The sequence below is a fragment of the Mustela lutreola genome, chromosome 4 (assembly GCF_030435805.1).
Source record: "Mustela lutreola isolate mMusLut2 chromosome 4, mMusLut2.pri, whole genome shotgun sequence".
Lineage (NCBI taxonomy): Eukaryota > Metazoa > Chordata > Mammalia > Carnivora > Mustelidae > Mustela > Mustela lutreola.
Genome location: NC_081293.1, coordinates 142,303,249 through 142,329,311, shown reverse-complemented (window position 1 = coordinate 142,329,311; position 26,063 = coordinate 142,303,249). Strand labels below are relative to the sequence as shown.

The 26,063-nt window shown below is 34.9% G+C and overlaps 1 protein-coding gene across 7 annotated transcripts in view; it reads left to right on the top strand.

Annotated features, from left to right (window-relative positions):
* DGKB (diacylglycerol kinase beta) overlaps window positions 1–26,063 on the top strand; it is a 719,270-nt gene that overhangs the window by 433,839 nt on the left and 259,368 nt on the right. The gene's annotated exons all lie outside the window — the stretch shown is intronic.

The window sequence follows — 26,063 nt, the reverse complement described above, 5'->3', positions numbered from 1 at the left end:
AAAAGCACAAACCTACATCCAGTAATTAATGACTTAGTATTTTATCCTGTTTGGTTAAGACCTAGATGTCCACAATTCAATTCCATTTGTCATCCAAGCAAAACTTTAAAACTTTCAGGTTACCAAAGACTTTGAAAGCTACTTCAGCAATTACCCATTAGAACTTTGAGACAGACAATTAACCATCAGTTTAGTCATTCCTTTGCTAACAAATTTTAACAAGTAACACAAGCTTATTTGACCTTTAGTAAACTTCGATAGAATAAAGCTTCACATTTACTGCTGTTAACTTCAAAGATGCATCTATCTTAATTAAACCAACAAACTTAACTTAGTTCTAATACTGATTTACGTTCCACCTGGGCCCACTCCAATTTGAATGTTTACCTGAGACATGCGTGGGAAGATCTGGAGTGGGTGTGTTAGGTCCAGGGGGTACTCTTCTTGCTCCTTGATGAGAGAAGGAGCTGTGGCGCATGATCTAGAGGCCAGTCATGCAGGCTGCACACACGTTGGTACAGAAACACGTAAGGGTGAAACAGAAGAAACAAAGCACCGCCAGGAGGCAGAGAAAGGATTCCCGGTTTTGGAGCTCCTAAGCCCCAACAGAGGAGCAGACGCCATGCTTTCCCACCAGCAAGGGGGGAGGGGTTAAGCTGTCTAAGTCAGGCCAGAGAACACAGGGAAACTTCCCCGAAACAAAGAGAGTTTCGGCAGCTGCTTGGGAATATTCCTTATAGTCTCTGTCTCGAGTTAGACCAACCCCAGTTGGCTCCAGTAATAGCCATTTACATGGGAAGTGAGTGAGGGAGAAGCCCCATTTTAGAATCAAAGAAAACACCAAGGACAACAAGTAGAATGCACAAAACAATTAACAAAAAGGTCGCTGCGCGGTTTCGGTATACTACCGAAAGCAAGGTTTCCACCGGCCCAGAGGAGCCTCGAGATCTCCCTGCGGTGGACAAATTCCGTCCAGGGCCGAGGGGTTCCTCTGGAACGGACAAACAGATATAACCCTCGGACAAATGAGGGGCTCCAAAAAATTGGGCCCCTCTAATCCCTGGGGCGTCCCCCAGGGTGGCAGGGGAGAAGTCCGAGCTCGTCAGCTCCTTCTCAAGCTGCCTACAAATACAATCCAACAACGCGCGCTGTTGTACAAACACTATACCGCTACCTGCAGTATAGGTCAAACAGAGGCCTCACAAGACTAGAGACAAACAAGAACGCGAGACAGGAGACAAAAACACAGTTATTACAATTTAAATGCTGGCCAGCTTACCTCCCGGTGGGAGTCAGTTGGATCCGTGGGCAGGAGTCCAATGATCTCGGTGGGACCGACCTCCAAATGAAAGACCCGCGGATCCCCTTACCCAAGAATCCAACACTGCCACTGGATGCAATCAGCAAGAGGTTCTTTATTGTTACGCAGGCGCCTGCGGGTGGTCAGCAGCTCTTGCTAGCTGAGCACACCCGGCTGGGGTGGTGCCGGGTTTTTATAGACAGGTACAAACAAGTTTTGGGTGGGGCGCAACTGATTGGTTGACAGTTAGAACTTTTGAAAAAGGCATACATGGAGTTTGCTGATTGGCTTTGGGGACCCGCGCGCGGCGCGCGAAGAGAGAGGCGGGAAGAGGGAACAGGCTGATTGGTTCTGAGGGCCCGCGCGCGGGAGGAGAGAGGCAGGGAGGGGGAACAAGAAGGGGGAAGGTAGGAATGCCTACCTTCTATTATTTCTATAAGCCAAGCGGTTACAGAAGGGCAAAAGAGCGATTAATAAGCAATTAATAACCTAATTAATAACCTGGTCTATACCTAAAAGCCAGCGGTTTACAGAAAAGCAAACAAGCGGTTAGTTATCCTATCTATCTTCTAGGGGAGGGGTCTTTCAACAGTACTAAGTGTTGGCGAGCACTGAGGAACAAAGGCAGATCATAAACACTCTCATGCATGTATTGACAGAAACACTTTGAAGAGCACCTTAGTAAATATAAATTTAAAGATGTGCCTATACTAAGACCCAGAACTTCCATTTCTAGGTATACATTGTGGGGAAATTCTCACCCTGAGACTTATTTAAGAAAGTTAAACACTCTTTGCATTGTTTATACTTGCAAATTGGAGTCAACCTGCTGTGCCATCAACAGTGGATGGATTATAAACTGTTAGCAAATTTAGACAATAGAATTATCATTCAGCAGTGATAAGAATTTAATTTATATCTGTCAACCTGAATCTATCTCACAAACTCCAATGATGGGTTTTAAAAGAGAAAAGTAAGGAAAAAAATGTGTATCTTTGGTAGCATTTCCATAAAGTTTTAAAACTTGCAAAAATTGTTTACATTTTAGAGATCCATGCATACATAGAGAAAGCAAATTCATATAGCTGTAAATGCAAAACTGAAGAAAATGGTTATCTGTGTGGAGAGAGGTGGGGAGAACGAGTGAAGAAGAGCCTCACTTATATTTGTTACATTTTATTTTTTCAGTATGTGAAGGAAACATAGCTTTTTTGAGTATTTTTATTCATCATTGTATATCTAAATCCTTTGTAGTGATAATTCACTAGAAATAAAATTTTTTTTTGCCTTTATGTGGAAATTCTGCTTAAACACCCATTTACGAAAGTCTTAAGAAGTCTTGTCTACTGAAATAGAAGTAATATTGGCAATATACCAACTTGTTTTCAGGGATGAGTATGATGAAATAAAAGTGTAAAGAGGTAGTTTGGATATAAATGCTTGTGATAAAATCCAAGCCTCCTTTATGAAAACCACATCCCCCTTTCATATTCGTTTTTGTTTCCCTTAAACATATTTTATTTAGCTATCTTTCCATAAAATACAAGACAGTCTTTGAGAGAAAAAAAAATTAGCTTTTCTCCGTTATCATATAATTTATCCATTATTATAGGACTTGAAATGTTGAAAACATTGTAGAAATAGTTAAAGGTTAGAGAATATATTCAGGTTGCTGTATATATTTTTTTCTTACTAGATTTTAACACATAAAAGTGTCAGCCTTTCCTTTAAAAAGTTAAAGAGAAAGTAATTAGGAGATACTTAATTGTCTGTTTCTTTAAGGACTGTATTGCTTGACTGAAACCTATTCTTGCTGCCAACACTTACTAAGATTGCTAGAAGGACATCTTGCTTCACAGTGTTGGCTCTAATTTGAGATAAAATAATGCGTCTAACTATGCTGACATCTGTAATTCATGGCTACTCATAAGTGTAGTTCATTGAAATCTCGCCAGTGCTCCAACCTTTGTCATTCCAGCAAACAAGATACATGCACTTTTATTTCTTTTTTAATCTAAATTATTTTGTTAACCATGTAGAGGTTTTGAGCAGTAGATTGTTCTCAATAAGCAGATAAAGAGTCTGACTTGACATTATCCCTTTAAAGAGAAAATGTACATTTACTTTTCTTTTTTGAAACATGAGTATAAAAATAACAAAATGTTTCTGATAGTTTTTTTACTAAGTCCTCCTTAGTAAATGTCACATATTTGGTTGGACTGTTGTTTAAAAAAAAAAAAAAGTGACTAGCTCGTCTCTCCCGACCTACTAATGCAACTCCATTAGCCTCACTAAGTGAGTTTATAACCTGCTAACAAGGTGGAGAGCTTGAGCCCCCTTTTCTTTTCTTTTTTATTTTTTTTAAGATTTTATTTATTTATTTGACAGGCAGAGATCACAAATAGGCAGAGAGGCAGGCAGAGAGAGAGAGAGAGAGGAGGAAGCAGGCTCCTTGCAGAGCAGAGAGCCCGACGTGGGGCTGGATCCCAGGACCCTGGGATCATGACCTGAGCCGAAGGCAGAGGCTTTAACCCACTGAGCCGCCCAGGCTTCCCGAGCCCTGTTTTTTAAATCCTGGCTGTTCTTGTGTTACACTGACAAATTGCATGAGCAGTCGGTCAAGTCTGAATTAATTTGTCCTAGTATCCCTGAGTTTTTATTTGATTTAGATAGATACTTGAGAGGGGAAAAAAATTCTGTTTGGAAAGTTTGAAACATTCCACACTTCAGGCTTGATTGCAAGGGCTTTGTGGTGTAGACTTTATGACATATTAATAGTTTTGTCATTTTTGTAATCTTACAAAAAAATCTTTTTTTTTTTTTTTTTTTGTAATTTCGTCTTTTCTATGCTGAAGGGGGGCGAAAAAAAAGCCCTCTCAGCTTCTATTTCTTTGTTTTACATTTCACCTTACTTCAAGACCAGTAAGTTCTGCCTTTAAAATACTTACCCTGTTTCTCTAAGGCATGATCTTCCAGTTATTTTCTGAGGTTTAAAAGAGAACTCAGGGGGATAATTTTGGGATTATAGAGTGAGGAATTAACTTAAAAAAAAAAATCTCATGATAAATTATTAGAAATTTTTTTTTAACTCTGGGATTATAGAGTGAGGAATTAACTTAAAAAAAAAATCTCATGATAAATTATTAGAAATTTTTTTTTAACTCTCCAGAGATTATCTTAAAGACAATTCTCTATCTTGAAAGGTTCACTTTTGAGATGCAAATTAACACAATTATCTTAGTTGAAAACATATTTAAGAGGTATGTAATCAAAATAATAAATCAGTTAAATAAATCTGGCATGTGCAATCACATTTGGTAAGTAAATAATTTCTAATGAGAAACTTTAAGGAGTACGTTTAGCATACTTTTAAGAGTGGAGCATATTTTCGGTAGAGTTATTACTGCTCCTCAGTTCATGCTAAATCTTACCTTTCTAATCCAGGAATTAATAAAGTAATAAGTAAATGTGTAGGAAACTCAAATAAAAACAAAAGCATGAATAGATTAGAATTATCAAAGCCAATTTATGTTAATTCTGCATTAATAGTATAAAAATTGAATCTCTACTTTCATGGATTGATTATTGAATTAATCAGCTCCAGCTTAATTTTTAAATATAATCACTTTTTCTGGGCCTAATACAAGTTTTTGTTTTTCTATTGTATTTGTCATTGTTCCAACTCATTTATATATTTATAAATGAAATTCATCTTTATAAATCAATTCCCAGAAAAATATTTTGTATATGAAAAATAAAATTTATGGTTTGCTGAGGTTGCAGTTCCTTACTGCAAAAATAAACAATGGAAACAACAAAAAATCCAAAAAAGAGAAATAAAAACCCAAAGGCCAAATGAGTTCAGTCCATTGAGGAAGTAAAATTAGTTGTCTTAATTAGTAAATACTATGAAAGCATTTTTAACAATGGTATAATTTTTAATAGTTCACTTAGGCAGTTTTGCTCTGAGGTTCATTATAATATTTTCAAGGAGAATTCCTGGGTGGCTCAGTCAGTCAAGCATCTGCCTTCATCTCAGGTCATGATCCCAAAATCCTGGGATTCAGCACTGAGTTGGGTACCCTGCTCAGCAGGAGTCTTTTTCTCCCTCTTCCTCTGCTCCTCTGTGCTCGTTCTCTCTCTCACACTCTCTCTTTTTCAAATAAATAAAATCTTAAAAAAAAAATATTTTCAAGGATGATACCTCCCTTTTTTGGTTCCAGTATTTCTAGTACTATGATACTGCAAACTCTAAGGCAGAGGTTATGGTTCTAGAATTTGAGCTAAGCCTAGACTATCTTGAATGAATTTTTTATAGAAATAGGTGCAATACTTGCAAAAGAATCACTGGGAAATTACTAAGAGTGAAATGAAAAATCAAAAGAACGTCTAATAGCATTTAAGTTTCTAATTACTGAATTTAGGTTAAAAGCAAAATACTGCATTTTAGAAGAGAGGCGTCTTTGGCAGCAGGCCAGAGAATAGTATGCTGGGCTCTAGCAACCTGTCTCCAAGTAGAAAACATGCCAAGACAACTGTCCAGGGAATCAGAAAGGCTTTTATTTATTTACTTTTTAAGATTTATTTATTTATTTATTTATTTGACAGGGATCACAAGTAGGCGGGGGAGGTGGGGAAGCAGGCTCCCTGCTGAGCAGAGAGCCAGATTCAGAGCTCAATCCCAGGACCCTGAGACCATGACCTGAGCGGAAGGCAGAGGCTTAACCCACTGAGCCGCACAGGCGCCCCCAGAAATGCTTTTAAAGGGAGGCAGCTGGGTGTGTGGACGACTCAGTTGGTTAAATAGCCAACTCTTAACTTTGGATCAGGTCATAGTCTCGAGATGGAGGCCACATTGGGCTCTGTGCTCTCTGGAGAATTTGCTTGAGATTCTTTCCCTCTCCCTTAGTTCCTCCCCTTGCTTGTGGTCTCTCTCAAGTAAATAAAGCTTAAAAAAAAAAGAGGTGGAGTAAGAATTCTCTATCCTTATCCATGGCCCACAGGAGGAAGAATAGCCATAGTGTCAGCAAATGAATCCAACTCTTGTAATAAATAGTTTGCTGAATTTAATAATTAGCTTTTCTTTATTTAATGATATTTGTTCAAAGGGCCAAATATCTAGTACTATTAAAATAAATAGAAAATAATTGTTGGTATGGGGGATTAATTTTTTTAATTCTGTAATTTCTAAATTCATATGCTAATGTATATAATTAGAAAATTAGGCATCAAGTTCCACTTGAAATGTTTGATGGCTGGGGAACAATGATGATTCCTGTTGATCTTTACATTGATATTATTCTAAACCATAATCTATTAGAGTACCCATTTGCCCTATATTCCTATAAAAGAAAGATATTAGTATAATACATATAAAAATTCAGCAACTCTACATGATTGCTGGGAGCTCAGTACGTATTTCCAGAGATAGCTTTCATAAGTAAACTAAGTTGCTTTCTGTCATTGTTTATAATAGGAAAATTAACTATTATTTGCCAAGATAAATTTTTAAGTTGGTAAAATCAACTAATTTCTCTTTTCTTTTGCATGTGGGAAAAATGTAAGCTAGAAGAGTGTATGGACATGAGCAAATAGACCACTGAAGATAATATGACATTGAATATGATGTTGAAAGCTTTGTCAGGGCATTATTTATTAATGCCATTGATTCTTGTTATAGAAATAATCAGTAACACTTACTGAAAGTTTATTTTTTTATTTACTTGCCACAATACTTTATGTGTATTTACTCAAAACCGCCCTGTTGGATCAGTACAACCCCATTTTTTTCAAACATTGGAATGTGCTTAGACATTGGAATGTTCTTGACATCAGATACTGACCACATGGGGAACAGAGTCTGATCTCAGATTTCTGTGACTTCACTTAGCCCTCTGCATATGGCTCATTTATCTTGAACTTTGTTTATGCTCAAATCACATAAAACTCAGAGATTTTCTTTATTTTATTTTGATGAATCAATATATGGTTAGTCATGATTATAGTTTTTCTTTGTGGTACAAATAAAGAGCAAAAAAAGCAAATGAAAGTAGTGCTTATTTCTCAAGAAGTAAGAAGAGATACTTTAAGTTAGGTAGAGGATGAAAGAGTCACAAATCTAAATCAAGAGATAGCTTGAATAAACTAGGTGTTAATATTAGGCAAAAAAGCAATAATAACATAAAGCTAGAGAAGGAAGCTTTTCTGATGTGATAGTTTTATAGACTGGAAAGGACATAATTTTCTGAATTTGAGGGGAGGTGGGGCAAAGAGGGCACATTGGCAGGGTGGGAGCATGGAACAGGCAAAAGAAACCTGGAATGGAAAAACTATGGCATAAATGTTCAACATTCACTCAACCATTGGCAAACGGTTCCCACTTAATGATGGTTTCATTTAGGGATTTTTGACTTTATGTGGAAGTAATATACATTCAGTAGAAATTGTGCTTTGAATTTTGAATTTTGGTATTTTCAAGGCTAGAAATAGTTATACAATATTTTTATATGCTAGGCAGTGGCAGCGAGCTGCAGTTCCCAGTCAGCCAGGTGATCATGAGGGTAAACAGCTGATAAATGTTCATCCATTCTGTACTTACACCAAAAAAAAAAATCTCTTTTTCACTTTCAATATGGTATTCAGCAAACAACATATTAAATACTTTATTATAAAACTGGCCTTGTATTAGATAATTTTGCCCAACTTTTTATAAAAGTTTTACTTATTTATTTGAGAGAGACTGAGAGCACACACAATGTGTCCACATGTTGGGGGAGGGGAGAGGGAGAAGAAGAAGAAACGCCCTGCTGAGCAGGAGGCCCGATGATGAGGGGACCCTGGGAACATGACCTAAGCCCAAGGCACATGCTTAACCGATTGATTGAGCAACACAGGCACCCTGAGTTTGTCCAACTTCATTTTATTTTTTTTTAAAGATTTTATTTATTTATTTGAGAGAGAGCAAGACAGCATGAGTGGATATAGGGGCAGAGAGAAAGGGAGAGGCAGACTCCCAGCTGAGCAGGAAACCCGATGTGGGACTCAATCCCAGAACCCTGGAATCATGACCTAAGCTGAAGGCAGACGCTTAACTGACTGAGCCACCCAGGTGACCCAATGCCCAACTTTAATGTAAGTATTCTGAACACCTTTAAGGTAGATTAAACTAAGCTATGATGTTTATGAGGTTAGGTGTATTAAATATATTTTCGACTTAGAACATTTTTAAGTAAAATGGGTTTATCTGGATATCATCCCATAGTAAGTCATGGAAAGTCTGTTACCAAATACATTTTAGTTAAGTGATTTATGTCATGTGCTCACTGCTGTCCCAGTCTTGGTCCCTTCCTTTCCACATGGTTGAGGCCTTTTTGTCCCTGCACACAAAGCTATAGCTGGTCTACTTGTCATGAACCTTTCCATGAATCACGAAGGGGTATTTATTTTATTTTGCTGCTGTAACAAATCACCTCAAACCTAATAGCTTAACACAACACACAAAAAGTATTAAAGGTGTTGTCTTACAGTTCTTTGGGTCAGAAGCTTGACACACTGGGTTAAAAACAAGGGCTGCATTCTTCCCTAGAGGCTCTGGAAATGTGGGCTCTACTGGGCTCTACTGCAGTATCCATTTCTAGGTCTTTTGCAATATATAGCCTTTTTTTCTCTGTCTGCAAAGCCAGCGATGACAGTCTGAGTTCTTCTCACATTACATCACTCTAATCTCTTCTGTAGTCCTGTGTCCCTCTGATTCTCTTCTGCCTTCTACTTTTAAGGACTTCTATGATCACTTTAGCTTCATCCAGATATCCAGAAAACCCATTTCAAAGTCCCAAGATTTAATCAAACTTGCAAAGCCCCCTTTACTCTATAGAGTAAATTCATGGGTTCTGGAAGGGTAGATAAAAAAAATTGTAAGATATCTTTGGAAAAGGTAGATATTATTCTGCCTAGTACAAAGCTTTTAAGACTTGCAGTTTAAATAATGATAACTCAGCAATGTCAAATGGTATGCTTGTTTAGTTTTAATGCTTGTTTTTGGTTCAATAAATTAAGTGGGGATCATTTTGACTATGTCTAGATTATATAATATTCTATAAACAGGGTAATTAGATCTTTTTAGTTAACTATTTGTGTGTAATTACCTTCTCATTTTTCTCAATCTTCTAAAGGTTAAAAAGTGAAAAATAAAATTTATTGAGTATCTATTCTGCAAAATGAAGTATTTTATATGTATTATTTTCAAGTGAGTTTTTTTTTGAATATCTAGCTAATTTTTGTAGTTGGATTATTGATTATATAAAATTACACCGATAGTTTAATAGATAAATAAATATCCTTTGTGGTGCTGAATAATTATTATATAATAAGGAATTACTGTTGAAACTAGAAGACTACGTATTTATATATGCAATATTTACCTGGTCATTTAATCTCAGTTCTGTTATTTTTAAACCCTGCATACACAATTAAATATTTAATTTTTCACTGACGTAACTTTTTTAGAGAATCATGTTGCACAAATTCAGTGAAGTCATTCTCCTAAAACACAGTATTGTTGCCTTCCAGCACATTTTTTGCTGACAGATGCTGAAGAGACTAAGGAATTCAGGGTTACACAGCAAGTTAAAGTGATCGGTTTCAAACTCAAATCTGTCTGACACGAAAGCTTATTTTTTTCACATGAAGTTCCCTGGGAAAAACAATTTGAGGTGGAGATTTGCATGTAGGAAGTTTTTGGGAATCAGCATCAGAGAGGTACCACAGGAAATTAGATTGAGAAGGTATGAATTTTAATAAAAATCTCAAAAAAGGCTTCACCTGATCCCTTGGGAAGCTCTGGAACTATAACAGCCAAAAGGCGAAGTCTTTTATCCTCAGTTGTAGATTTAGTGGAGATGAGCTACTCCTTGTGAGAAGTTGTGACCTCAGAGAAGCGCTCCACTGCCCAATTGCTGTCAACTGTCCGTATTTCCAGCAGCTAGAGGAATGAATACAGCAATTTCCTGGGAGGGGCAATTTCCAGAGGTCTGGGAAGATCACCGAAGTGTCCACTATACATCTGCTCTTTCCATGTGGGCTTATTAGAATTCCTTCCATTCATTGCCCTTGATTTTCTTCCCTCAGATGTGGTTTCTGGGCTTCAGAGTTATTCCTCCCAGGTGACACATGTGGAACATGTCATTTAAGAAAAAACAATGGCTCTACAATAGCTTGAAGGGAGGAGGAGGGTTAGAGAAGGGCACATCAAGTGAAGGGAATGGTGGAAATAAAATCAGGGCTGGGGGACAAGATTAAAGAAGTCAGAACTCAGGCAGAGCTAGAGACATACATAAGAACCACTCCTCAAATGTCCTTCTTGGGATTATGGTTTTGTGGAGTTTTTTTGTCTTCTTTTTTTTTTTCCCCCATAACCCCACCACCCTATCTTTGTCAAACTTTTTATTTTGCTCATGCATTGTTCCCCTGTTGTCATTTGGTTTCTGTGTGTTCTTGTGTGTTCACCAAAGTTTGAGTATTATTCTCAATTCTTTGACAGATCATAGATCCCTGTTTTCTTTACGGTCAGTTATTAGAGTTTATTAGTTTTCTTTGGCAGGTCATGTTGACCTGAGATTTGTGATCTTCATTCCTGACATTGGTATCTATGCATATGAGTAAGTAGTCTCCTCTTTTGGGCCTTACATGTTCACTTAAGCAGGGACCGTTCACCAGACAGCTCACTTTAGGTTTCTGAATGTGTCTGCTGGCAAAGTCCAGCTGTAGGGCCTAATACGTGGGTCATATTTTGGGTAACGCCATTGGTTAGTAACTAGTAACTAGTTATAGTTAATCTTGGGTTAGATTATCCCAAGTTAATCTTGGGATTGGTTGTGAGAGGTCAATTTCTTTGTATAAATATTAAAAAATAGCGGCAAGCTGAAGAATCCAGTGGGTAAAATTCAAGCCAGGGGCCATGAAGGGAAATTGAAAGTTACTATATAGAGAAATAAGAGCCACAGACCAAACCTGGGGAAGTGAAAGTACAATCATGAATAAGGGACAGAAGAATGGGAAATAGTTCGGGGCAGAGTCAGTTTATCAGTATGTCTTGAAAGAGCAAAGATACTGGAAAAGACAGCTATAGACATTGCTAGTGTTTGCAGCCCTTTTTTTTTTTTTCTTTCACCGAGAGGATGGTAGTGGTAGTACATGAGTGCATGGCTGGAGGAGGTTGTGATGTCCACTTATCATTTTTTTTTTTTTGCAAATTGGGTCAGTTCTTAGTCAAAGTAACAAAGAGGATGATAGGACAAGAACAGGACTAAGTTAGAAAAGGCTATATTTTTTTTTATTTGATGGTAGCAATTTCCATATTTACCAATGGGAAACCAATAATATTGAGAGAGTTTGTAAGTCACATTTTTTGCATGTATAGATGGTAGCATAGTGAGCTCTATTTTTATCAGCAGAAATAAAAAAGCGGTAAATATTGGAAGAAGAAACATCATCACTTTCATATTTCTCAGCAAGTAACTTTCATTTTGCCCTGAAGCATATCTGGCATAACCTTTCACAGCTAACCAATGTCAAGACATTGTAAAAGGTACATTTAGATATAATCATATAAATATGCAAGTGGAGATTATAATAAGCACACAATCTCTTATGCCATAGCTACACAGTGTGTTAGTGTGGCTTTCCCCTGATTACATGCAAGTATTTTATTATGCTTTAATATACCTTTTATGAGAAATGTTGCATAAATCAATGTGTACATCTTTTTTCTCAAGAATTTATCAATTCTTTAGTAACATAGATACAACTTAAGTATTGAACCAAATGCAAAACTATTTAAATATTGTCAGAAAATTCTTGCTTACTATTTAATTACATATAAAGCTTAACAATTAAAGCCCCTGGAGCATTGTCTTAAAGAAAGAAAGCACTTAATGTTATTTGATAAGTTAAAAGTCTGATATGTAAGAGATACCATATTGTTCTTTGGCTCATGAAATAGTGTCAGAGCTTGAGAGTTTTAATTTCCAAATATTTTCAGCAACAAAATTTATGCATTACTGTTGCAAGTGAGTATTACAAACTATAATATTAAACTTCCAGGGGTGCCCAGATGGCTCTGTTATTCAAGCATCCAACTCTTGATTTAAGCTCAGGTCATGACCCTGGGGTCCTAAGATCAAGTCCCAAGTCAGGCTTTGCCCTCAGTGCCAAGTCTACTCAAGATTCTCTCTCCCTTTCCCGCCCCTCTGTCCCTCCCCCTCACTTGTGTGCTCTCTCTCTCAAAGAAATAAATAAAATCTGAAAAAAAAAAGCTTAAAGGCATCACACTAGAGGCAGATAAAAATATGAGGTTTGAGGAATCCCAAAATGTGGTAAAGGTGATATTATAGTACAGATAATAATGGTCAGGTGCCAGGTAATAATACAGGAAGACAGACACCTGACTCAGATGAGCCAGGAAAGAAATTCAATGAGTCAAGAAAGGAAAAATCAGAGGACACATAAAGATGACATAGAAAACCAGGAGGTGGTACAAGGGAGAAGGAGCTTTTTACACTGTGAGATGATGAGAGAGCCAGGAATTCAACTACAGTTAGGAAAGTTATGTCAGCTAATAAATTTAAAAAAAAAAAAAAAAAAAAAAAAACAAGCCGTATCTCCAAGGAAATGATGCTTCAGAAGAAATTCTGAGGGTAAGCAAGTGTGGGTAGATATTTCTAGGTAGAACTGAAAACAAATCTAGAAGTAAAGTTGTCTACAGGGAGGTTATTACAGAAAATAAATGCAGATTTTTATGTATGGCTATGCATGGTATGAATAAAATTAGATAATTATTGTTTTCATCAAATTATAAAGATCTTCTTTGAAGCGTGGAAATGTGCCAATAAATCACTCAGAAATGTTGAGAGATTGATGTATGTAAGATTTGTCTGGCTTAGTAGAGTTACCTGAACATTTTAATCCTCTATGCAATAAATATTGAATCACTAATTCAATTTATATTACACCCATTTAAAGCCTAACAGTAACTTAGTATTGGAAATAACTTCAGTAAACGTTTGCAGATTCAGTGTATTAAATATTTGTCTTGGAGTGCTTTAGAAATTAGAGAACTATGAAATTTTAGGGACACCAGGTTGGCTCAGTCGGTTAAGCATCCAACTCTTGATTTCAGCTCAGATGATGATTTCAGGGTCATGAGATCAAGCCCAGAGTTGGGTTCAGCTCTCAAGGGAGAAGTCTTCTTGAGATTAAATCTCTCCTTCTGCTCCTCCCCTCCATGCCCTCTTTCACTCCCTCTCTCTCTCTCTCTCAAAAGAAATATTTTTTTTTTAACGAGAACTGTGAAATTTTATATTTAAAACTAAGGATATGCCTTCTGATAATTTATTCTGAATAAGGTAAATGGAACCACAGCAAATGGGAAGCATTCATGGATTTTGATTTTGCATGTTTTTGAAAGAATGATAAATTGACAGATTAAGTTATATTTGATACCTAATTATACAGTGATTTATTTTAATGATTCAAAAACATAGATGCAAGTCACATGAATCTCAAACTTAATGATAATTTTATACAAATTATTAGCCATTTAAGACAGAATTATAATTTGAAATAATATTTTAGAAGATTAAGTTATAGTTAGATAAATTTTGTATGTATTTTGCATGTATACATGCATGTATAGTTCGTGTATTTTGGTCTAAGTCTTACTTTATTTTGCTTAGAAAGGTGCCATTTATCTGTAGAAGTGCAAACCAACCATCATCTTGCCAGGACCCAAAATGAGCCAAAAAGGCACTTTTCCTATATTCATTAACAACAAAAGACAGCTTCATCCAACTTAACATAGTTCCCGTGGAAGAATAAAAGTAAGAAATCTAGAAAAAGAAAAAAAAAATTTACTAAGAAACAGTGTTACCAAGTGAAGTCAGACCAATATGTGTTCCCAGGCTTGTAGGGATTTCTCCCAGATATATTTTTGTACACATTCAGGAAGTCCAGAAGACAGTAGAAAGGGCCCAGGGCGAAGTGGAGATCAGACACTTTAGGATATATCCTTGAGACTTCAAGGACTAGAAACATCCAAAAGCATTCATAAATGAGTATTGTCAATAATACAGAAATTCCTGTTTTCCCCCTCAAAATATAATTTTCCCTTCCCAAAATAACTGCCTTGGTTAGTAAAGGCAGTTTTATTTTATAAAGGCCTCTGGCTACAGGGCTTAGTTTATTTTGCTCTTAGGTCTATTGTTAAACTAAATCAGTAACGTCAAGGTTAAAGGAGGAGGGGCTTTACAGTGTAACATACAAACACACGTGCACACACTTACATAAACATTTGTTTCTTCCTAACATTTAGCTTTCTCTAAGTTGGAAATTCTTTCTGCTATCTTACACTAGCACTCCCAGCTTATCCCCAGGGTCCGAAAAATACATACTTCATTTAAGAGTAATAATAAGGAAAATAAATCAGTACAGACTCTATACCATGATACAGGGAAACAAAAGGAAGAAAAGAAAGAAGGAAAAAAATGATAGGTAAGAAAACCCTCTAGAAAAATATTGATATGAGCAGAAAATAATCACAACTATCTTACTGTCATGAACCATTCACTCCCGCAGGCCGGCCAAAATCCTCGGAACAACAGATCAGATAAAATTTCAATACCTCAGAATGTACAATGAGGCAAAGCTAACACCTGAACCAGAAGAGAGATTAAGAATGATGTGGATATGAAACAGTTCCAAGAATGAAACCCAAAATGGGAACAAGCAAAAAGGCACTGATAGAAGTAAGGAATACAGAGAACCCAGTTAATAAAGTAGGCAAAGCAAACTGGAAGAAAAGTGGAACTGATAACATTATAGAGAATGATATATATATTATCAGAAAAAGTTATAAAGCATACAGCCTAGAACAGTGCCTAGTACTTAATAGCATCAAATATTTGCCTATCATTGCTGATGGCCCGTTGAACAAAGGAATAAACCTATACAAGATTGACGTTCTGGAAGAAAACATCTTCACAAATAGAAAAAAAATAATAACATACAAAGATATACTTCAGGAGAAGTCCCCAAAATGAATGCAGACTTGAATTTACACTTTTATAGAGCCACTGTGTTCAAAAATTAAAATGAAAGGACCAGTACTAAAACTTACTGTATTACATTAAATGGATTTGAAATACAGAGAAAATAAAGGGTCTGGGCCAAAATTTTCAAATTGATTCTAAAGAAAATATTTCTGTTTGGCCTCAGATTTCTCACAAACAGTTCTAGAAAGTAGTAGGAAAATTTACCTACAAAATTATTATATATATATAAAGGGTGAACCCCCAAATGTATAACCAGCCAAATGTCATTTGGACACAAATCTATCAATATCAAACAAATTTTTTTGAATATGCAAAGAACATTACAGGGGATGCTACAATGAAAGAATTGCAAGTTGCATACAAATAATTTAACCTTAGATTAAGAATAAAAATTTTGTATGAAATTCTGTATACCTCATTTAACAAAATAAGGCATAAATAAGGACAAGTCCAGACTGAGGAGTTAATAGATTTATTTCAAAATAATGAAGAAATCAAGGTCAAACATATTTAATGATTTATAAAATGAATTTATTACAATAAATGTGTTTATTTTCAGCTTACCTATTTACCTATTTTAGTTTACCTTAGTTAAAAGTTTAGTTGAAGTCATGAGCAAGTCAGAAAAACAGAGAGATTTCAAGAACTTATTGTTCAAATAAGTGCTTTTGATAAACCAGAGCACTAAGCCCCCTTGTCTGTCTTACCTAGCTGCATTTACTCCATCTTTCACAGAGAGGAATTAGACATAGGACATCAAGATTCACATAAATATGGTTAATAAAATAAATTAGGATGGCAACTTTCTCATTAGAAACAGCAAAGTGGTTATCTGTTTATATTGCCATTGTTTTAGCACTTATATGAGCATTATGGTCAGTTCTGATTTTCATATCAAAGAAATGTCAGTTATTCAGACCAAACAGTCAAGTAGAAATAAAATATTATAAACCTGAATTGAGGAAGAAACAAATGCAACTTAATTTAAACTTGAACATATTTTTAAGAATTTTAAATAAAGTAAAATTAAATAGAATAAGGGAATGGTTTAAATACATTGAAAAAACTCGTGAGTGATACTTTTTATTGAGTGATATTTTTTATTGTTGTAAGAAGTATTTATTATTTAGATTTGAATCCTTACATTTTTCCTGCAGATAGACTTGTTTCAAATCACTTAAAAAAAAGTTACTTACATTTTCACTTGTTGATCGGTGTACTAATAATGAAACAAATGGAATTAGAGATATGACAGTCCTTTTAATTTAAAAAAAAAAAGGAAAAAAAAAGTTATCATAGTAGTATTGCTTAATATAGAGTTAGTGGAACTAAATATGCTAGAATCAACAAACTTCAAATTCAAGGCTCAGTGATAGCCTTCATGAGGATCTGTAACCTGCTTAAGAGTTTGTTTTTCCTCTACTCATAAGTTCAGTAGAGATGATTGGAATACTTCATTATCAAGAGATCACCAAGGGTGCCTGGGTGGCTCAAGTCGATTAAGCATCCGCCTTTTGCTCAGGTCATGATCCCAGGGTCCTGAGATCGAGTCCCATATCGAGCTTACTTCATAAGAGCTTGTTATTGCCCTTTAGCTTTTGTGATGCATGGCTTTCATGTGCAGTGAGACCATTCCATCCATTCATACATGGATTCAACAAATATTTATTGACCTCCCATTGTGTGCTGGGCACACATGAATGTTACTTCCTTGGCAATTTTACATTACAGCAAAACATCAGGTTTTGATTTCATATCTCTCAGATGCAGACTGCATGACTTAAAATACTTAGCCTAGTTAATTTACAGATTTGTAATTCCAGTCTTACCCTTTAATGCACAGAGAGCACATTTCTCCTGCTTTGAGTTCATATTGCCACTAGTAGACTGAACCACTTTTCCCATGCCGACAGATCATCTGGATTAGGAAATTCTTGAAACTGTGTTGACTACACATAAAACTAGCCTGTGGAATATTTCTCTTCAAGTATATATCCCCTTTTCTATGAACTCGTAAATAGGAGCTGTGGTTACAATAGTAGCTTAAATCTGGATTTTTAAAAAAGTACAGGAGGTTGAGTTTAATGAGCTGAAAGTCAAATCTCAGTAATACTAAATACATGTGGCATTTCCTCTCAAACTGTTGCATAAAAATGTTCATGAAAATGATTTGTTGTTATTTAATTTGAAATGAGTTTGAGGGGGATGAAATGAACTGTTATTGCTAACACTGACTTAAAATTATGTAAAATATTCCTTTTTGTATACGCTGACATTGGACTAGCCTGATTAGACCCCAAAGACACTCCTGATCTTCTTTAATGGAAGTCTGATTATGAAATAATGTCAGTGATACTGCAGAATGTTGTCAAAGGATAACTTGATCTTTTCCCTGTTAAAAGCTGAGACAAACTGAAATATTTATACTCAGAGCAAGAGGCATTAAGTTTGTAACCAAGTTCTCTTTCAATGACTATATCTAATACTGACTGTCAGATTATTGCTTGTGGTTGATTGGTTTATGTGTTATATCAGAAGCAGCTCAGTATACCTTTATATAAATTTAAGTTTATGCCCTTTGTGTTAGATTATATTTGATTCCAACATGTAAAGGGCATTTTCATCCATGACACTTATTCAATGCAGTTAAATATGTAAAGGCTCATTTACATGTACAAATGAATATTTGGCAGTTGATCTTTATCTTTCACTAAATACACAAACAATAAAAGGGAATTTTTATGATGGCCTTACTGTAATGGTTCATTACAAAGACTCTTAAGAACTATGCTCTATATCATGGTTAAAAGTATATTTAAAGGAGGGGCCCCTGGGTGGCTCATTAGGTTGAGCCTCTGCCTTCGGTTCAGGTTATGATCTCAGGGTCCTGGGATTGAGCCCTGCATCGGGCTCTCTGCTCAGCAGGGGGTCTGATTCCGTTCCTCATTCTGGCTACCTCTCTGCCTCATTGTGATCTCTGTCTGTCAAATAAGTAAACAAAATCTTAAAAAAAAAAAAAGTATGTGTAAAGGATATTCAAGTTATTATTTAACAGGGATTTTAATAATATAGTAGGAACATTGAAAAATGGGAAGTTCATCAGTTACATTGTTAAGAGGATAAGTTATTAGCAAATAAAAGAAAGGAAATCGATGGGAACCATAAATCTCAATGTAAATAATTTCTGGATTAAAGTCAGTATTGGTAATATTAACTTAGGTCATGTGTATACTTATAATTCTACACCAGTCAAGTTATAGGTGTGAAATAAACTTTTGTTCACATGAGAGCTTGGGTGAATGAGTAAAAACAAAGCCCAGAATACATGCGTGGTGAACAGGTACTTTATCTTTGGCACTTGATTGGTAACAGTGACATCATGTCTTCCTTAAGAAGACAGTGGTGTGCTGGGGCACCTGGGTGGCTTAGTGGGTTAAAGCCTCTGCCTTTGGCTCAGGTCATGATCCCAGGATTCTGGGATGGAGCCCCGCATTGGGCTCTCTGCTTGGCGGAGAGCCTGCTTCCCCCTCTCTCTGCCTGCCTCTGCCTATTTGTGATCTCTGTCTGTCAAATAAATAAATTAAAAAAAAAAAAAAAAAAGACAGTGATACAGGGGAGTAATCACCAGATTTGCCTGACCTGCTTTTGTTCTGCTATTTACTGGCTGTGTGATCTTGGATGATTATCTTAAACTCTTAACCCTCATACCCCTGTTTGTAAAATTGGGAGCATCCTAAAGAGTAAATGGGATTAGTAGCTGATAAAGAATGAAGGCTGAAGAATCTGGAGAACCACTTTGAATCTTAGCCATGTATCTAGGTGTGTTGTGTAAATTTTAGTAAGTTATTTAAGTTCTCTAGCCTACGGTATAAATGAGAAAAAACATAAAGCCTACTTCTTAGAATTATTTTGAAGATTATAAGATAGCATATATCATGCATGTAGCAGAGAGTCTAGAATATTAGTATAATAAAGCTTTCAGATAGAAAGTGAGGTAGCTAACTCTCTTTTGTATAAGGGAGGTCAGAGAAAGCTTTTTGCTAAATGACATTTGAACAGAGATTTAGAAAAATGGAGGGAGCAGAAATCTGTAGGAAGAGTGTTTTGAGCATCAAGGGGAATTGGCATGAAGGTCCAGGAACAGATCCAGGCTTAGTGTATTCAAAGTGAGGAGACAATGGGGTAGGTAGGAGCAGAGCAAGCAAATGGAAACGTGGGGGCAGGGAGAATGAGGACAGTAAAGGAGAGGTCCAGGCAACATGTGGACTCATAGATAGTGATGAAGATTAAGTTTCCTGAATGATCAGGTTTGACAAGTTTTACAGGGACAACTGATTTCTGCATGAAAGACTGAGTGGGGGTAAGGAGTTAAGTGGTAAGACCTGTTAGGAGACTACTGCCCAAGTACATGCAGAGACTGACTTTGGCTGGACTGCAACAGTGGTGGTGAGTGAAGTTGGTGAGATGTGGCCAGTTTCTGGAACATTTTGAAGGTGATATTAATGATTTGCTGATTGATTTAAATGGGGTGCAAAAGAGAAATAAAGAATAAGTTTAAACATTGGTGCCTGCACTACTAGGAGAGTAAAGTTAACACTTATTAAGAGGAGAATGTTGTAGGTCAGATTGATAAGTAGGACATCAAGACTTTAATTTTCAATATATTTCCATTACCAAGTTCAAAGAATGGAGCAGTTATAAATGTTAAATGTATGTCAGTGGCTTAATGTAATCATCATTGTGTGAAATATCAATGATTTCTGTTAATTTTTTTTCAGAAATTCTCTTTTATGAATTTTAGTTCAACTTTATATGAAATCACAGTCTCAGTAGTTAAGATGTAAAGCTATTTCTAAGTTTTTTAAAATATTTCCAAGCCAATTTTATGAACTGCTAAGGAGTAATTACACAGTTACGTTAAAAAAGAAAAAATTATGCGGAACTAGATTCATTGGCTTTTATATACTAATTATGGACCAGATGATATTTGAGTACCTATTTGGTAAAGACTAAAAGTGTGAGAGTTATGAAGCAATTTACAACTTCTTAAATGTCAGATAATTTTATTAGTTTTCATGTAATTAATATTCCATTGCTGATTTCAAAAGATAAATAGCATTATTCTTTTTGAGGGTTATTTTAAAGATAGGCCTTTTTTTCATCTTACATTTCAGACTGGAATAACAAGGTTTGTAGTAAGTTTAAAGACTAATTACCAGGGTGGCAAAAATGTATTCTAAATTTGAAAAAAAAAAAAAAAAAAAAAAAGGGTATTCTATAGTTTTCTTTACTGTCAAGCCAACAGTGATTAGCTGCAGGGCGACTGGGTAGCTCAGTCATTGGACGTCTGCCTTTGGTCATGATCCCAGGGTCCTGGGACTGAGCCCTGCATTGGGCTCCCTGCTCAGTGGGAGGCCTGCTGCTCCCCTTACTTGTGCATGTGCTCTCTCTCTTTCTCACTATCAAATAAATAAAAATTTTTAAAAATAAAAAAAATAAAAACAGTGATTAGCCGTCTCATATTGTATCAGTCATTTTGTTCTTTAGAGAGTAGTTTTCCCATCCAACTAAGCACTGATCTCATGGAGCAATTTGGGGGATTTAATGACATAATGCATACAAAGAACCTAATACCCTCCAGGATATAGAGAAAATAATCAGTAAAGAGCTTGCTTTTAGTGTTACTTATAATATTACTACTACTATTACTGTTGCTACGGCTGCTGCTGCTGCTTCTTCTTCTCCTCCTTCTTCTTATTATATTATACTTTGAATACTGTTATATTTACAGCATTTTTAGTGACACAGACTCCTGCATGAACATCACAGTTTTAAGCACATTAACATGCCTTAATGGGGAGTACTTTTCAGCAGTTAAGATTAAAAAGATCCTGGGAGAGAAATAGAATCTTAGGACTACACTATCAAATAAAATACAATAAAGGCATTTTATTTTCAGGAGGGTCCTTTGATATTAAATAAAGCCTAAGAAGTTTGTGTTTCCTTGGGGCTGTATGTGATTAACGGTGGAAAAATTGAATGGTCTTTTACCTGAAAAAACTATTCATGGTCTTCAGGCCTTTTCAATTCTAAAGAAATCATCCAAAGACAATGTATGTACTTTTTAACTCTCTAAATTCTTTAATATAATAGTGTTTTTGATTGCACACAATTTTTGCAATAGCAGTTCTCAACAATAATAATGTAAAGTAAACTTAAAGAAAATAAATATTAGTATATTACCATTGAAGGGGATTGGCTCTTTTCTTGATTTTTTTTTTTAGAGGCCAGCAAGCAAATTCTGAATTACAGTAATACTTTGTTGACAAGCGATTAATCGTATTTAGAAACAATTGAAAGGACACTGAATTTAATTGTATTTTTCCTTTTAGGTTAATGGAACTGAAGAAGGTAATATGATTCAGCAAATTGATAAAGGAGATTAGTTATCACAAGTGCATTTTTAAAAATAGGTAAACACAATATATCAATATTTATATATATATACACATATATTCTATAAATATGCTTATTATTTTCTCAGGAGGCTGTAATAGCTTTTTTGGATGCTAAGAAGTGCCTGAAGTGAATTTTAACAGCCCAGTTATAAACTCCTAAAAGAACAGTTTATAATGGAAACATTGTGAGAAGTTTAATATCAGTACTGAGATAGGTATTTTTGAGTCTGTATTTTTTTGAAAATAGTAACAGCAGTTCGAGTTTCTCCCAGAGGTATATTTTCTTTAGCTACATGTCTAAGTGTGTCTAATTACAGAAGTGCTCTTTGTGCCTATTCAATGTTGATACTAAACAATGTTTTCCATTACCACCATATTCTTATTTTAGAGCTTTTAAAAAGTACTCTACCCGATAAAATATCTGTGGAAATCGTATTTTGAGATTGAGAGTGAAATGTTTTCCATTGATAAAGGTTGAAAGGCAAAATGTTTCTTCTTTTTAAATTAAAAATTCAAGAGGCAATTGACCTGTCACTTGAATAACTTTACAACAGATACCTACCTTCCACTTTATCTGACCAGAGAAAAATAATAACTGATACAGTATGTAATAGCTTACAGTTTACTAAGTACTTTTTAAATAAATTATTTAAGCCTGAGCAAAACCTTGTGAGATATTATTATCACTATTATTATTTATCAGTTGATGGATTGATGAAGGTTATTTGTTGCTAGTCAAACAGCTAGTAAATTACAGATACAAGACTTGGCTGAAACCCTTTGAGCATCAGAGTTCCTGTTCTTCAGAGTTGCATTAACATTTCCAAAATACTATGGGACTTTTCATTAACTGAGCAAGTGAATTCCATGGAATTATTTTAAAAATTAAAATGAGTATATATATGAATAAAGTATGAGCAATTTGTTTCTTTTTTTTAATCTTCATATTTTTATTTAAATTCCAGTTAGTTAACGTACAGTATAATGTTAGTTTCAGGTATATATATAATTTAGTGATTCATCATTTACTCCCAGAGCCCAGGGCTTATCACTACAGGTACTGTCCTTAATCCCATCACCCATTTAACCCATCCCCTCCACCCATCTTCCCTCCAGCAACCCTCAGTTTGTTTTCTGTAGTTCATCTGTTTCTTGATTTTCCAATCTCCAAAACCTGCTGCCTGCCCCATGTTCATTTGTTTCTTTCTCATCCGCTAGATAATGACTTAATTACCTAGTATTTGAGTTGAAATAAATCAGCATCTCAATCATATATAGTTGAAACTTAAATTTTAAGTTTCAGGTAAATAAAAGCTGAATGTAGTAGTTGAGGCCTTTAAGGATTTGCAAGTGAACCAAGTCTTCTGAGTTTGTATCATGGGTCAGGTAGAAGATTAAGGACCTTGCAGACCCTTTTACATGCAAATCTACCATGATGATTCATTTTTCTTTTCAGAAGTGTAGAGGGAAAAAAAAAAAGATTCTGGAAGCTATATTGATATAAATAGGCAGAGACCCAAAAAGTCTGCTCACTGAATTTTTAGTAAGCAGAGAGACATTTTACCCGGATTTTCTCTAAAGTGATTTTCTAGAAGTTATATTGGCAAATGAATTGAAACTGAAATCTGAAAATCCTCCTGCAGATTATTTTTAAAAGACTGAAGATCATTGAGAAAAGGATTTCCTCACAAGACTCAAAATATTGTTCAGTCTTATCACAATGAAAATATTGTCACCTAAATTCATCTTAATATAATATACACTGGATAATAATTGATTTCCCCCAACACTTATTTTTCTCATGAGATCATTTTTAGGGGCTTTTATTCTCATTTAGCGAGTCTGAAATATGGAATATTTTAAACACTAGTTTTCCATCTCAATGACTGCATTTTAGTTTGAATTTTTTAAATATATAAAATAAGTAAAAATATTTATGTTTTTCCCTTGACTTTTCAGGTTGGACATATTTAAAGTTTCAAAAAATCTGCTAAGTGAAAGTCAACACTACAAGTTGACATTATTTAAGAACTTGGATAGTCTCCTCACTAACCCTTTCTCTCCCAAGTCCCAAATACCAGACACAATACCCATTTTGCTCTTTGGTCTGGCCGTGCATATTTCGTTTTGGCAACCCTTGGACCAAAGTGTGAAATGCAGGACCTTTGAGACTATTATTTTGTATTTAACATTAATTTTTTAAATACTTTGTTTTGATGAGGGAGGGGGCCTTTTTTTTTTTTTTTTTACAGCTAATTAGGAGTCTGTAAATCTAATTTGATTACTAGTGAACAATTTTTTTGTTCATAGTTTCATTCCACTTCACTGGAATGTGGTCAATGTCCCATGATCTTTTTATTTTTTTAATTAAGTGACTTTATTTTGCATAATCTCAACACAGTTTCAAAGAGAACATTGAGTTTAGCAATAATCACCAAGACCTGGCAGAATGACTTTTTTTTACATTGCCTTTGGCCACATAGCCAGTAGCAACAAACAGATGATCACAATTTCCTTCATGTAACTAAAAGCCAAAAAGGAATGTGATTTGAGCTTTTGCAAAATCATTTGTGTCTAAGAAACTCAGTAGTTTCATAATTTATGAGAATTGGATAAAAAATATTTTGGAATATCTTTCCATATGTATCCCTAGTAAAGTTTTGATCATAGCATAACTTTATTCATATTTTTAGCAGGTTTTGAACTAAGAAGTGTGTTATATATCATATTAACCATAGAATTTATTCAAAAACTACTTTGTCACTCTGTATTCTTTTCCTTTTCCCATAGAAGAGAGAATTTTCGTAGAGGTTTATTTTTTGTATACTTTATTAACTATAATGAATTTATTTTTTCAAATGCAATAATTTATTATAATTGTGTGAAGAATTTTTTTAATGGTTCAGGACACTCTCCTGCCCTAGAGTAAAAATTACAGTATACTCTTCTGCTTTCTCAATTACAATAAACAAATTCAATGATGGACCTCTTAGTGGAAATGGGTCCTCTGTCTGTAATGAGCTATATAGAACATATGGCCTGGAACATCCCAAATGTTTACAGATGTTTGTGTTTCAAGAAACCAGGTTTGCCTAGCTCTTACTGAATGTTTTCTATATGATAGGCCAATTCACATATTTTTATCAAATTGATTTTTTTTCATTTTTTCTTCATCATGATAAGCATACTCTTTCATCTCCATTCCCTCCTTTCCCCATCCTTCTACTTGTCCCACGCCCCCCGCCCCTCGCCGTAACCATCAATTCTTTTCTCTAATTGTTTTAATTGTTCTCAAATTGATTTTATTTTACTTCTTATAACAAATGTTTGGGGTAAATATTATTATTCCTACTTGATATGTAAGACAGTAAGCTCAGAAGGATAACAAGGCTAATGAAATTAACACAGCAATTAATACTATTTTAAACCCAAGTTTTTTTTTTTTACTTCAAACCAGTTCACTTTTCAACATAGTTCAAGATTATTTCCTTATTTGCTTTTTATAACAGAAAAATAGTATATTAAAAACAAATAAATGGATTGATATAAACTATCTAGCTTTCTGTAGTTCTTTAATAGTAGTAAGGATAACATTTATGGAGTAGTTGCTATGTGCCGGACACTTTCATTTTGCCTTGTAAGGTTTTTTATTTTAATTAGAGGGAATGATATTATACACTGTGCTATAAAGGAAGGGTATATATCTGTATAGATCTGTATAGTTTTATAATATAGAATGTAGATATATTTCAGGGAAAAATCTAGAAGCATTATAATCTGAGGCTACTTAATGCAGAGGCAAGGCCAAGTTTACTTATATTTGTGATTCCCTGATTTTTCTAAAAATACCAAAAAAAAATACATAATATATTCAAGGTTTCCATTCAAACTAAGTGAAACATTTTTATTTTCTCTCCTTTGTTGTTGAATGTTACATACCTTCAAATATCTAGAAGATGTAGCTATTCAAACATCCTACTCATCTGAAATTCTGTGGAAGATGGCTTTAATGAAATTTATTTTTAATTCCTTCCTAGCATTTTTAGTAGGATAAATGTATAGTTTGTAAATAAAAGGGTAAAATAATTACCAGGAATAATTTATAATACTTTCTAGTTTTAACATGTCAATATACAAATTTAAGCACAGTTGAATTTTAGATCGTTATTTATAGAGTTCCTTAAATTGGATGAATGATTT